General features: G+C 45.0%; 1 protein-coding gene across 1 annotated transcript in view; it reads left to right on the forward strand.

Annotated features, from left to right (window-relative positions):
- The window catches only part of ZDHHC2 (zinc finger DHHC-type palmitoyltransferase 2), a 97,082-nt gene that overhangs the window by 21,954 nt on the left and 61,475 nt on the right, over positions 1–13,653 (forward strand). The gene's annotated exons all lie outside the window — the stretch shown is intronic.

The following is a 13,653-nucleotide window of genomic DNA, read 5'->3' on the forward strand; positions in this document are numbered from 1 at the left end:
GCCCACACACTATACACAGGACATGTAACACACACTGCATTCATCCATTATACACTTACATTCATACACATTACACACTACATGTACAGAATACTTACCCCCTCTAGCATGCTGGTTGTAGTGGTGAATCCCCCTCATGTTCCTTGCAGCAGCAGCAGGCTGTCATCCTCACCCGGCAGCCCTCTCCTCCATCGTCCCGACAGCTCCACACCAGGAGGAGGAAGTCACGTGTAGTAAGAGGAGCTGGAGGGAGGGGGAGGGGAAGCTACACACACGGAGCAGCGTCCTGCAGCCTCTGCGTGACCCCCTGATAGCATCAGCCAGGGATCATTCCCAGACGCTGCAGGACGCTCTCCTACTGGAACTGCCTTAGGGGGCCCCTGGGGGATGGGGGCCCTGGGCATTTGCCCTGCTTGCCCCCCCCTAACGCCGGCCATGGGTATTGGTCAGGTCTTGTATGGCGGTGTTATCCAGTCACAGTATGGCAGTATTGGTCAGGTGTGGTATGGCGGTGTTATCCAGTCACAGTATGGTGGTATTGGTCAGGTCTGGTATGGCAGTGTTATCCAGTCACAATATGGCGGTATTGTTTAGGTCTGATATGGCAGTGTTATCCAGTCACAGGGTGGTGGTTTTGGTTAGGTCTGGTGTAGCGGTGTTAAATGTGATGCCTGGAGCTATTGCCTACCAATCTACCTATCCTGTGGTAATAATTCCATCAGACAATATGCAGACGGCTCTAATCATTGATTCAATATTCAAATTTGTTTATTTTTAAGCTGTTAAAAACCTTGAATAACACGATTCAGACAATGTTTCTATATGTAAAGAAATGCATGTGGCCGAAACCAGGTGCCCATTTCTTCCTCAGTAGTCATGTGCTGTTACCAGGATTATTGGCCATACGCCTATTAGTGGTCTTGATACCAGAATTTTTTGTTCGATATGGATACCAGCTGTTTTTTTTCGATACTCGATACCATTTCAATACTAAAGTTTAAAAAAAAACACGTAAAAATACAAATATAATCCCCCCCCCAGACTGCAGATTTGTGCACAACAACTCCCAGCATACTGCTATGTGCACAAGGGGGTATGCTGGGAGCTGTTGTGCACAAGGGAGTATGCTGGGAGCTGTTGTGCACAAGGGGGTATGCTGGGAGTTGTTGTGAACAAGGAGGCTGCTGCTGTACAACTGCAACTCCTAACATATCTCTTTGTGCACTACAACTAGTTATTTCGTATCCTATATTTTGGGAGATCGCTTTGAGTCTGTGGTGGTTGCAATGCAGTTATTGCCCACAAGGTATTTAAAGGGAACCTGTCACCCCCCGTGACGGCGTGACAGGCTCCCGACCCCCCGCTAGAGCCCCCTATACTTACCTGATCGTGCCGGGTCCCGATTCTTGATCCGGTCCTGTGGCGGAGATTTCAGCGCTCGAAGCCTGGCGCATACTCCTGAGATGAGTCCGATGCCCATAGAGAATGAATGGTGAGTCCAACGCTCCATCTATTCTCTATGAGCGTCGGACTCATCTCCATCACCGGACCGGATCAAAAAGTTGGACCCGGAGCAATCAGGTAAGTATAGGGGGCTCTAGTGGGGGTCGAGAGCCTGTCACCCGGGCACGGGGGGTGACAGGTCCTCTTTAAATATGTAAAAACCTGCAACAAATAACCATACTGCAGCATGTGAATACAGCTGCAATTGACCAGTAACTTGTGTCATAACTAGAGATGAGCGAACCTCGAGCATGCTCGAGTCGATCCAAACCCGAACTTTCAGTATTTGATTAGCGGTGACTGCTGAACTTGGATAAAGCCCTAAGGCTATGTGGAAATCATGAATATAGTCATTGGCTGTATCCATGTTTTCCAGACAACCTTAGAGCTTTATCCAACTTCAGTAGCCCCCGCTAATCAAATGCTGATCGTTTGGGTTCAGATCGACTCGAACCCGAACCCGGTTCGCTCATCTCTAGTCATAACAATTATTGCAAATGATCCAGATAATTATAGGATTGTTATATATACTATAAGTGTCTGTATATATTGTGGCACTGCAGTGGGTCTATGCACAGCACCAGGGTTGGCACAATGTACATGGGGGACACCGCCACAGAATATTCAGACACTGCAATGGCATAGATAGATAGAGGGGACAGAGAGAAAGAAGAGACAGATAGAGAGATACAGTAGATAGGAGATATAGGAGATAGATAGATAGATAGATAGATATATAGACAGACAGATAGACAGATAGACAGACAGATAGATAGATGATAGACAGACAGATAGACACTCACACTGACTGATGGACATAAGGTAAGAAGCCAGAGGAAACTAGTGATGTAATTAAACAGACAGAGATAGGCTATATAAAGAGGAGATAAGAATCCTCAGGCTTGATGCCATGACGCAGGGCCGTTTCTATGACCGGGCGGGCCGGGTCACCGCACGGGGTGCCGACAGCTAGGGGGCGCCCGGCGGTGCCCAATAGCGCCCGGCCACCCGACATCACAGGCCCCGCGGCATCCGCCACAGCGCCCGGACTCACAGCATCTGCAGCCCCCCTTCCCGGCGGAGGGCAGCGCAGGGCCGGCTTTAGGGGTGTGCATCACCCCATCAATCACAAGGTGCCGCGCCACCCCCTTTAGCTATAAGGCTGCCTAATGGCAGGCTCATAGTTACACAGGGCGCCCTGATTGACAGCGCGAGGTGCCACTGGCCCCTCACGCTGTCAATCACTCTTGTGACCACAGGCAACGTAATGCCTGCAGTCACAAGAGGCCGCTCTGTACTCCTGCTCCATCACTCTGTCACTGTGCGACGCAGCAGAGGTACAGAGCAGGGAAGAGAAGAAGAGGGGATGCAGCAAGTGTCAGGAGGAAGCGGAAGCTAGGTGAGTAAAGTGTTTATTATTTTTGTACAGGGGGCACTGGAGACTATTGGGGCTGCTGGGGAGGGGACAGACATACACCTGATGCTATAAGGTGATTGCAGGAGGGGGGCTGATGCTACAGGAAGGGGGTTAATAATAAAAAGGGGGGCTGATAACTCATACTATATGGTCACAGGAGGGGGGCTGATACTACTATATGGGGGGCTGATACTACTATATGGTGACTGTAGGGGGGCTGATACTACTATATGGGGGGCGGATACTACTATATGGTGACTGGAGGGGGGCTGATACTACTATATGGGGGGCTGATAGTACTATATGGTGACTGGAGGGGGGCTGATACTACTATATGGGGGGGCTGGTAACTGATACTATATGGTGACTGGAGGGGGGGGAGGCTGATACTGTATGGTAACAGCAGGGGCAGGGGCTAATACCACTATGGGGGATTGGATAGTAATACTATATGGAGCCTGCAAAGGGGGGGGGGGGTAATTGAGAGTTAATATCATATGTGTGGGCTGCACAGGGAAGTAGGGCAGATACCATGTGGGGGATGCACAGGAAGGAGTATGAGAGCTGCAGAGGTGGTAGTCTGATTCAATATAAGGGCTCAACAGGGGGTCTATATATCTATACTATTTGGGGGTTGCACAGGGGGGGAGGGTCTCATACTATATTGGGGTGTACAGAGATGCCTGATTCTATATGTGGACTGCACAGAGGGGCCTATACTATAAAGAGAACTTACTACTATTATGTGGGGAGGGACACACAGTGGGGCTTAAAACCTCATGGGGCACAGCGGACTGAACTACTATATGTGCTGGATCAAGGAGCCTAAAATGTTTCTCTGGCAGATTCTGGTAAGAAGATTCATGGCCAGGAGAGGACTTTAAGATGGCCCAGGCTGGATGGAGAGAAAAAGGAAAAGTGAACAACTCTGATCAGAGAAGACACCACCTGTGAGTCACTGGATGTAACTGTTCTTTCTAATAGTCTGTAGTGATAGTGGTCATGGTGTGGCGGTATTATTTAGACATGCAGTGGTATTATTGGTAAGGTATTTCTCAATTTCAGGGCATTATATTGTATGCAGAAGAGACTTAGAGTATGTCCTTCAAGGGTTTATGTGGGCGATAGAAATTAAGCTTTTCAGGGGTGCAACACTGCTCTATGCCGCAGTACACACAATGCTTCTTCCTAGTAACCCGAATCTTGATAAAAGCCCCTGTTCCTTTCCCAGAGCTGAACTGAGTGAGGTCGGGGGGGGGGGGCGCTTTTATCAAGGTTCGCCCTGTTGCCGAGATGCCCTAGAAACTGCCCTGCCATGACGACCAATCCTGCACAGCGTCCAGCAGGCTGTCGGGTGGCTGCAGCGTTATCTTCAGGCCGCCTGCTTCCCGGTCAGTGTGATTTCCCCCTGGACGCTATCTGCACTGGAATGCCGTTTTTAAGAAAATGAAGGCTGCACAGCCCGCACCCGTGTGAGAGGGTAATCTGCAGGTTACATCCCCCCTATAGCCAGAGCCGATCAGTCACCCCCACATTACTGATGTCCGCACTGATCCTGACAGCCCCGGCCTACCCCACCACACAGCTGCGCTGGATATATAGTTGCCGCATCTCCTCCTCCTCAGCGGGCCCGCTCCATATGCAGCACGAGTCTGGAGCTCGGGAAGGGGTTAAATGCCGCTGTCAGTTGTGACAGCGGCATGTACACAGTTACATAGCCGGCACTAGCGATCGCTGTGTGTCGGCTATTTAAATTTGCCGCCGCCGGGAGCGGAGGGAGGGAGAGAAGAGGAGGTGACCACAGGGGGCGACACACAGAGAACTTGGCCGGCGCTTAGCTAGCCGCCGGCCGTGTTCTCTGCTCTATACTTTATATTAAGCAGCTTAACATAAACTATCGATACCAGGAAATCCTGGTACCGAACCGTATTTTTGCCCGAAATATCGATAGTAGTATCGATATTTCGGTGCATCGTGCATCTCTAACGCTTATTGGTGTCTGGTTTTGACTGCATGTGGTGATGTACAGTAGGAACATAGCCTAAGACTGATCAGATATCAATATGATGTTCAGAAATTAAAAAATCATGATGCTAATTGGTGAGAGAAGATGGGGCTTCTTCAGGTTTAGTGCCTAGGGCAGCAGCTCTTAATACGGCCTTGCCTTGCATGTGCCCTGGGTCTGACTGTAAAGGGGCACTCTCCTTCTGCAATCATTTTCACACAAATGTGTCTCAGTAGACCCAAAATATTTTATACTAATGTCGGCCAAAGCCATAATCAGTATAGGTGTATGGGGGCCTCCCAGGTTTCCACTAATGTTGGTGGAGATAGGGGTTGGGCTTGATGAATTTTCTCTGCCCAACCTTTTGTTCTCAAAGAGATAAGCCATCACTAAAGCTGTCTGGCTGTAGCTCAACCATCCTCTCCTTACAGAGTAAAAATGGAGTTACTTCAAAACTTACTGTAAGGCGAGTTTCAGATGATTAGGTGCCCTGACTTCCTGAAGCTCCATGGGGGTTCACAGGTCATGTTTAAGCTGATATCATGTTAGGCCATAGTCATCTAGGACAGTGTTTCTTAACCTGCAGTAAGTTTACCACAAGGACTACGCAGCTTAGGTTGAGGGGGTACATGGGAGGTGTGAGAAAAAAGAAAACTTACCTGAAAAAAACTTTTGCTTTTGGCGCCAATCACCTCCACTCCTGACTCCACCCACCTTCTTTTCCCCAGCAGCAGCTCACTAGCATTCTGTACAAGGAGTGGAGCTTGGTGATGCTGCTGGGGAATGAAAGGAGAGCGGGCACACTGCCCCAGGAGCATCCTCAGGATAAAAATCTATACCAGCTCACACCTGTTAAAAGATTTAACCGAAAATACTGAAAGACGTGTGGCTCTAAAGAAATCTGCCCAGGCAGCGGGGACCGGAGTGCTGCGATACGGGACCCGCCGCTGGAAGGTGAGTGGACGTCGCTGCCCTCAGCCACCTCCTCCCCAGCCAGATCGAAAAAAAAGCCCCCTCGCCGGAGTACCCCTTTAATGCTGCACAATATGTTGTATCTATAGGAACGACTATAATTGTTAATACATATACATCCATAATATATACAATACATGTTCCGCTCCTGAGAGCTTACAATCTATCTGGTTCTTGAGACCTGCCCTTAAGACTTTACAAGGTAATATTCACAATACATGTCCTGCTCACAGAGCTTACAATCTAATATACAATCCAATCTCTGCTCCTAAGAGCTAATGGTCCTTTTACACGGAACGATTATCGTTTGTTCTTGCACGATAACGATCGCATTTGATCGATAATCGTTCCGTGTAAACGCTGCGAACGATCAAGCAACGAGCGAGAAATCGTTCATTTTGATCTTTTAACATGTTCTCAAATCGTTGTTGATCGCTCGCAAAAAATTCACAGATCGTTCCGTGTAAACAGTCTTTCAACGATTTCACCCATGTGTGAGATGGGCTTAAGCGATCGCAAAACGATCGCATAACAATTTTTCCGTACGATGTATCGTTTCGTCTAAACGCTGATCGTTATAAAAAAAACATTGTTCATTCAAAATCGTTAACCATGCGATTGGGGCGAATTATCGCTCCATGTAAAACCACCATTACTGACTCTTAAGCCACACCCAAAGTCCAATTAGTCCACCCAAACTAGAATAATGTACAAACACCAGTTATTGCACTAAGGGGAGGCCAAAATGACGTCTGTTATTTTAGATTCAAAATGACGGACGTCATTTTAAATGGAGCTGAAAAAACCTTGTGTGAACATAGCCTAACACAGGCTCCATGTGTAGAGGCCCTGCTCCTGAGAGCCTACATTCTAATACAAAAAACAACCTACATTCTGCCATAGAGCCAACATACAACAGAGAAGGGGTTGTCTAGATAAGAACAGACATTTTAAAGGGGTTTTCCAGGGAATGGTGGCCTATCCTGTGCATTGATCATTACTCAACTTTCCCTGGATAATGAAATAGAAAAAATACTTCGGGAGCGGCGAGGTACATGTCCACAAACCCAAAAAATGCATACCACATAAAAAACAGAAGACAGACAATAGTGGAGAGACAAGCTTTCCGGGCAACGGGGGGAGTAGGTCCAGCTCTCCTACGAGAAGTGAGTAGATACACTGTGCAACATTACTTTACATTACAGTTGGTTTGTAAAGATATCGCTCCCCATTTTTCTTTGCTTGTTGCTACTTTCCATATATCAACTTTCACTGGAAAACCCATTTAAGGCCAGGTTCACACATGTGCCCAGATGGGGTGTGTACTTACATTTTTTCAGCTACATGTGTGAACAAGACCTCATAAAAGAGCTCCCTACCTGGATGTGTCTTATTTCAGATGCCAACCTGGAAATAACAGCAGAAGCCTCAGGTCTTCAACTATATTCCGCACCATTTGTGACAACTTATTGCCTCCTCACAGAGACATTTTCAAGCAATGCATGATGGTGAATGGCACATATATAGGGCGCAAACTAATTAACATACATCCATATTCATGAATGAATAAATCTATGAAGTGCAAACAGTGCATAAAAATTACACCCACACACATATATATTACATATTATATATACATATTAGTGCTTATATAAACATTGAGTAATGTTTGTTCATAATATGTGCTCATGTAAAGGATAAACCAATTAGCCGAGTCCATTATAGAATCTAATAAGGAGGGTATCTAAAACACTCACCACTTTAAAAGGGTTATACAGCGCTACAAGAACATGGCCACTTTCCCCCCCACTCTTATCTCCAGTTCATGTATGGTTTGCAATTAAGCTCCATTTACTTCAATGGAACTGAGTCCCCACCCAAAGTGTAGACAAAAGTGGTGCAAAAGTGGCCATGTTTTTGCAGCTCTGGCTAACCCCTTTAAAGGGAACCAATCACACTAAAATTGGCCATAAAGCTAAGGAAACGTGCTGGTAGATCAGCCAGCCAGCTTCCTAAACATCCCCCTGTACCCTCCGTGCCCTTTACATACGGCCCGCAAATTTAGTTTAACAGTCTCCCACGCTCTATGCAAATTACCATCTAAGTAGTCACGGTGGGCGGGTGGCTGGTCATGTAGTCACGGTGGGCGGGTGGCTTCTTCAAGTAGTCACTGTCCTGGGCTGGCTCCGGCATTGTTATCACGCCCCTCTGGGCATGTGGAAAGCGCCGCATGGTGACGTAATTAGGGGGGGCCGGCATTGCACGTCGGCCCCGATGACGTCTTTACTAATGCACAGTACATCCAGAGAAGACGCTGCTGTACTGCGCCTGCGCAGCGTAGTACAACAGCGGCTTCACCCACTGTACTGCGCATGCGCAGCTTAGTAAAGACGTCGGCGTGGTCGACGTGCAATGCCGGCTCCCCCTAATTACGTCACCATGCGGCGCTTTTTTTTTGCATAGAGCGCGGGAGACTGTTAAACTTAATTTGCGGGCTGTATGTACAGGGGACGGAGGGTACAGGGGGATGTTTAGGAAGCTGGCTGGCTGATCTACCAGCACGTTTCCTTAGCCTTATGGACAATTTTAGTGTGATTGGTTCCCTTTAACAGGTAGAGTAACTTCTTCTGGGACCTACCTGCTAGGTTGTTGTTTTGTTTCTGTTACTGATGTAATAATAATGTTTATATAGCACCAGCATATTCCGTAGCACTTTACAATACAGATATACAGTCCGAGAGAGATTTATCAAACCTCAAGGTTTGATAAATCTCCCCTGTAGTCCAAAATTACATGGTACCAAACTGGGGCGAAGTTCAAGCTCAAGCAGTCTGTACAACTAACTGGACAAAAACAGACTAAGCATGACTGTGCTCTCTGATTGAATGTGCATGGATGTGACTTTGAGTAGATAGACAACAATGTGTGTTCTGTTTTTTTTTTTATTTTTGTAGCTATTGCTTATATCTTCTGTGTTGTCTGTATAGACCAAAGGTCCTCGCATTTTGTGCCATGTGAGCAACATTCAGCTTTAATTAATGGCTGGAAGCCACTTTAAACTTTTGCAGAGGAAATTTTAGAGAAACAATAAATCTAGAATTTGACTTTAGTTTTATAACAGGATAGGATGTGTCTGAAGTTACATAATCAGCCTTTTGATATGGTTATAACTCAGGGACCCTTTGGTGTGCCATACAGCTGGGAGTCACAAGCTGTGTGTTATAGACCACAGCTATAGACAGTATAGCAAGGTGCATGTGCTCTATATGGCAGCTGCAATGAATGGGAGCTATAAAAGTCTCCAGCATAACTACAGCTAGAGCAGTCACAGCTGCTAGAGCATTGGACAAGTTCTTAGCTTTCTGCTGTGAGATATGGTGCTATTATCTATATCTTAGATTATTGCTATTTATGTTGCTGTTTCAGCTGTTTTGTTATAGGGCCCTATGAATTCTGGTTATGCCATGGTCTCCAGATAGTATAGCCCCCTCCTCCAGAGATAAGGGGGTCACAGAGGAGCTGTATACAAAGCCAGCTGTATGTATAATGTTATCCTGTTTTATCTAGGCCTCCAGCTGTACAACAAAGCTGTCATAAAATTGTCACCCTCCAGTCATAATTGTATGATTCTGCTGTAAAGCAAATCTGACAAGTGAGCTGCAGAAAACGGGTAACATCAACGTCAGCTTTCTGTGATCACTATAGTGGCCACTGTGGAAATGGAAAGAATTACAGATATCTGTTATGTGCTTAGGAGGAATAATAATAATGATAATAATAATAATAATAATAATAATAATAATAATAATATTTTTCTTACCTCGGATATACTGTAGAATTGAAGATTTGAAATACAATGGTTACTTGGTTTAAGAGTAACTTGGTTTAAGAGCGTTTTGGTTTAAGAGCTCACAGTTTTTCAAAATTGTGACTTGGTTTAAGAGCATTGCTTTGGTTTAAGAGCTCCCTGTGCTGGGTGGGAGCACGAGTGGAGGAGGGGCATGGTCTGCATAGCTTGGTCTACAGCACTGTACTCTGACCCAGGAAGTCTCCCTCACCTTCCAAACCATAGCAAATCCACTTCAGGCTGGGGCTTACATCAGGGGACAGGACTGTGGAGGTAATCTCTTCATAGCTGTAACCCTTCTCTCCCCGGACAGAGAGTGCTGCATGTATGTGCCCACATCTGCCCTGCTCATTCCTTCATGCTCCCTGCAGTCTCTGTCCGCCCTTGTGTTTCCCGTCCTCTCCATTACTGTACAGTAACTTATAATATCACATATTCTGCTGTTTCTGAATGTTTGTTTTATCTGTCCTACATGTTATTCAGAATAATAAATCATTATTTTTGGGGTGTGGAACCAATTGTCTGCATTTCTATGATTTCTTATGGGAATAGTTGCTTTGGTTTAAGAGAGGATTTGGATTACAAGCATGGTCCCGAAACGAATTATGCTAGTATACTTTGTATTGGCGCCTTTTAATCTACCATTAATGACGGAACTCCCAAAATATCATTTATGGGGTGAAATCGGGGGGGGGGGTGCAATTCCCAAAATTTGGGGGGGTTCCATGTTTACGTAATGCACTTCACGGTAAAACTGACATTTTATCTTTATTTTATAGGTCAGTCTGAATACAGTGATATGCATTTTTACAAAGCTTTTCTAATGTATTACAGTGTTCATTAACAGTGAAACTTAGTTTTTGCAAATAGGTATATTTAAAATGGCCCTATTGTGACTCTTATAACGCTTTTTTTTTCACTTATGGGTCTGTATGGGAAGTCATTTTTTGCGCCACAATCTCTAGTTTTTATTAGTATCCCATTTGTGTAGATGGGACATATTGATCACTTTTTATTATTTTTTTTTAATATATAAAATGCAATAGAAAATCTGCAATCCTGGCATTTTTGACCACTTTTTATTCACGCTGTTTACTGTACGGGAATAATATTGTTTTATTTTAATAGACTGGACAATTATGCAAGTTACGGTATATTTAGGGGCGTATCTAGGGGTTCAGCCTAGGGGGGGTGAGGGAGTCTCAGTGGGCCCCCAACCGATTATGTTACCTATAGGGAACCTCAGCAGATGACACTGCTTTCCGAATAATAAAGGGTATTTTCTACGATATTATTCATAGTGAACAGGGACTGAGAACAATGAAAAAGACTTTCTACATTTCACATAAATAACCATGTAACAATTAAAGGGGTTATCCAGCATTGCAAAAACATAGCTGCCTTTTTCCAGAAACAGCGCCACTCTCCTCCAAAGCTTGGATGTGGTAGTGCAGCTCAGTTCCACTAAAAGCGAATGGAACCAATTTGTAATACCACAAACAACATAGAGGAAGCTATGGTGCTATTTTTGTTTTCTAATTTTCCATCCATCCATCCATTCTTCTATCTCTTTATCTCATATCTACTGTATCTGTCTAATATCTATTATGCAGCATGAAGACTACACCATAGCTGATGGTCAATGACCAAATTAGCAACATCCAAAGGGATATCGGCAATACTAATAGAGTAAATTTATAGTACAAATGCTGGGTAATAGCAATAAATAGTCCCATGCAGTCTAAGGCTGGGTTCACACTATGTATATTTGAGACTGTATTTGGTCCTCATGTCAGGTCCTCATAGCAACCAAAACCAGGAGTGGATTGAAAACACAGAAAGGATCTGTCCACACAATGTTGAAATTGAGTGGATGGCCGCCATATAACGGTAAATAACTTCCATTATTTCAATACAACAGCCGTTGTTCTAAAATAACAGCACATATTTGCCATTAAATGACGGCCATCCACTCAATTACAACATTATGTGAACAGAGCCTTTCTGTGTTTTCAATCCACTCCTTGTTTTGGTTGCTATACAGCCTCAATATACGTAGTGTGAACATAGTCAGGCAACTATACTAAATTACCTATATACAAAAAGCCAGACTACTGCAACATAACTAAATGGGATAATTACTTTACTAATTTATAGAAACAATACATGACAATACATTAAAAATGTAGGAGAAATCAGCCCTGATAATCATGGTATACAGGGTATATGAGAGCAGCCCCGATAATCATGGTGTACAGTGTATATGAGAGCAGCCAATTTATGCCTCCATGTAGTATTTAGACCCAAATTTAGCTCTCATATAGTTTGCAGGGTCCTTCTATGCTCTTATATAGTAAAAAGGCCACCATCTATACCCTAACATAGTAGATTATCCTCTCTTGTTCCTCCATGGATAGACCCTCCCTGTGCACCCCCATATAGTAGTCAGGCCCCTCTGTACCTTCATGTTGAAATTCAGCTTCTCTGTGCACCCATATAGTAGTTAGGCCTTCAGTGCCCCAATATAGTTATTATTTACCTGTTTCCTTGTAGTAGTTAGGGCCTTCTGTGCCCTCATATAGAAGTTAGTCCCACCCACCCCCATAGGTCTCCTCCTCTATAACTAAGGGGGAAAAAGCCATACTTACCTCCTGTGCAGTTGCAGTACTGTAGTCTTCTGATCTCAGCTTTCTCCCTGATCTGTGAGCGCATGAGTGACATCACTCATGTCCCACAGCTCTAAGGGCAAGGTGATTGGCAGGGTGGATAGCCAATGCTTTCCATGCCTTGTCAATCACCCTGCTGCATTCAACTGTGTGTTCTCCTAGAATACAAGCGCATACAGCTAAATGGTCAGAAAACAACATTTGGTAGCCGTTTGGGCCCCCAAGGAATACTGGTTGCTGGCCAGGGGCCACTTACAGCCAATAGACTTTTGTTAAGTCTGTCTGCAAAAGCAATAGCTTTTGGGGACAGCATTAGGTGGCGAAATCTTCAGTGGGCCTCCTGCCTGTGTGGGCCCGGGAGCAGCCGCCCCCTCTGCCCCCACCAAATTACGCTAGTGGTATATTATGTTTATTTGTTTTATTATTTTAATGTGCATAATTTATAAAATGGGAAGGGGGGGGGGGGTGATATCAACTTTTATTGGGGGAGGGGCTATGGTGTGTTTTTAAAAACATTTATTCTTTTTTTTTTTTTTTACACTTAGGGGACTTTTACATTGATGCATTGGATTACATACACTGGTCCCTGCTATACAATAGATGAGGCCTGAACCATTTTCATGGCTGTATTCACTACAAGGTGCACGCCTGTAAGTAAATCCGGCCCGACATGTGCCCGACCCTGCACCCAGCGCAATAAATCAAGCAGAAATGAGGCACATGAGGAGGCCATGGTATAGTCTACAGATTAAGTCTATGTTCACACTACGTATATTTGAGGCTGTATATTTGCGGCTGTATAGCAACCAAAACAAGGAGTGGATTGAAAACACAGAAAGGATCTGTTCACACAATGGTGAAATTGCGTGGATGGCCGCCATATAACAGTAAATAACGGCCATTATTTCAATATAACAGCCGTTGTTTTAAAATAACAGCAAATATTTGCCATTAAATGGCGGCCATCCACTCAATTTCACCATTGTGTGATCAGAGCCTTTCTGTGTTTTCAATCCACTCCTGGTTTTGGTTGCTATGAGGATCTGACTTGAGGACCAAATACAGCCTCAAATATACGTAGTGTGAACCCAGCCTTATGGTGCGTTGACACTACGGAATGTTTGCAGATATTATCCCGTGGATTTTGCTGTTTGCCCCTGCGTGCTTCCGCTAGACTCTCTGTCTATGCCATAAACTCCATTCTATGCTCGGACAGATTCCGCCGTCCGGAGGAACATGTAAA

The sequence above is a fragment of the Dendropsophus ebraccatus genome, chromosome 7, assembly GCF_027789765.1.
Source record: "Dendropsophus ebraccatus isolate aDenEbr1 chromosome 7, aDenEbr1.pat, whole genome shotgun sequence".
In the NCBI taxonomy this organism is placed as follows: Eukaryota; Metazoa; Chordata; class Amphibia; order Anura; family Hylidae; genus Dendropsophus; species Dendropsophus ebraccatus.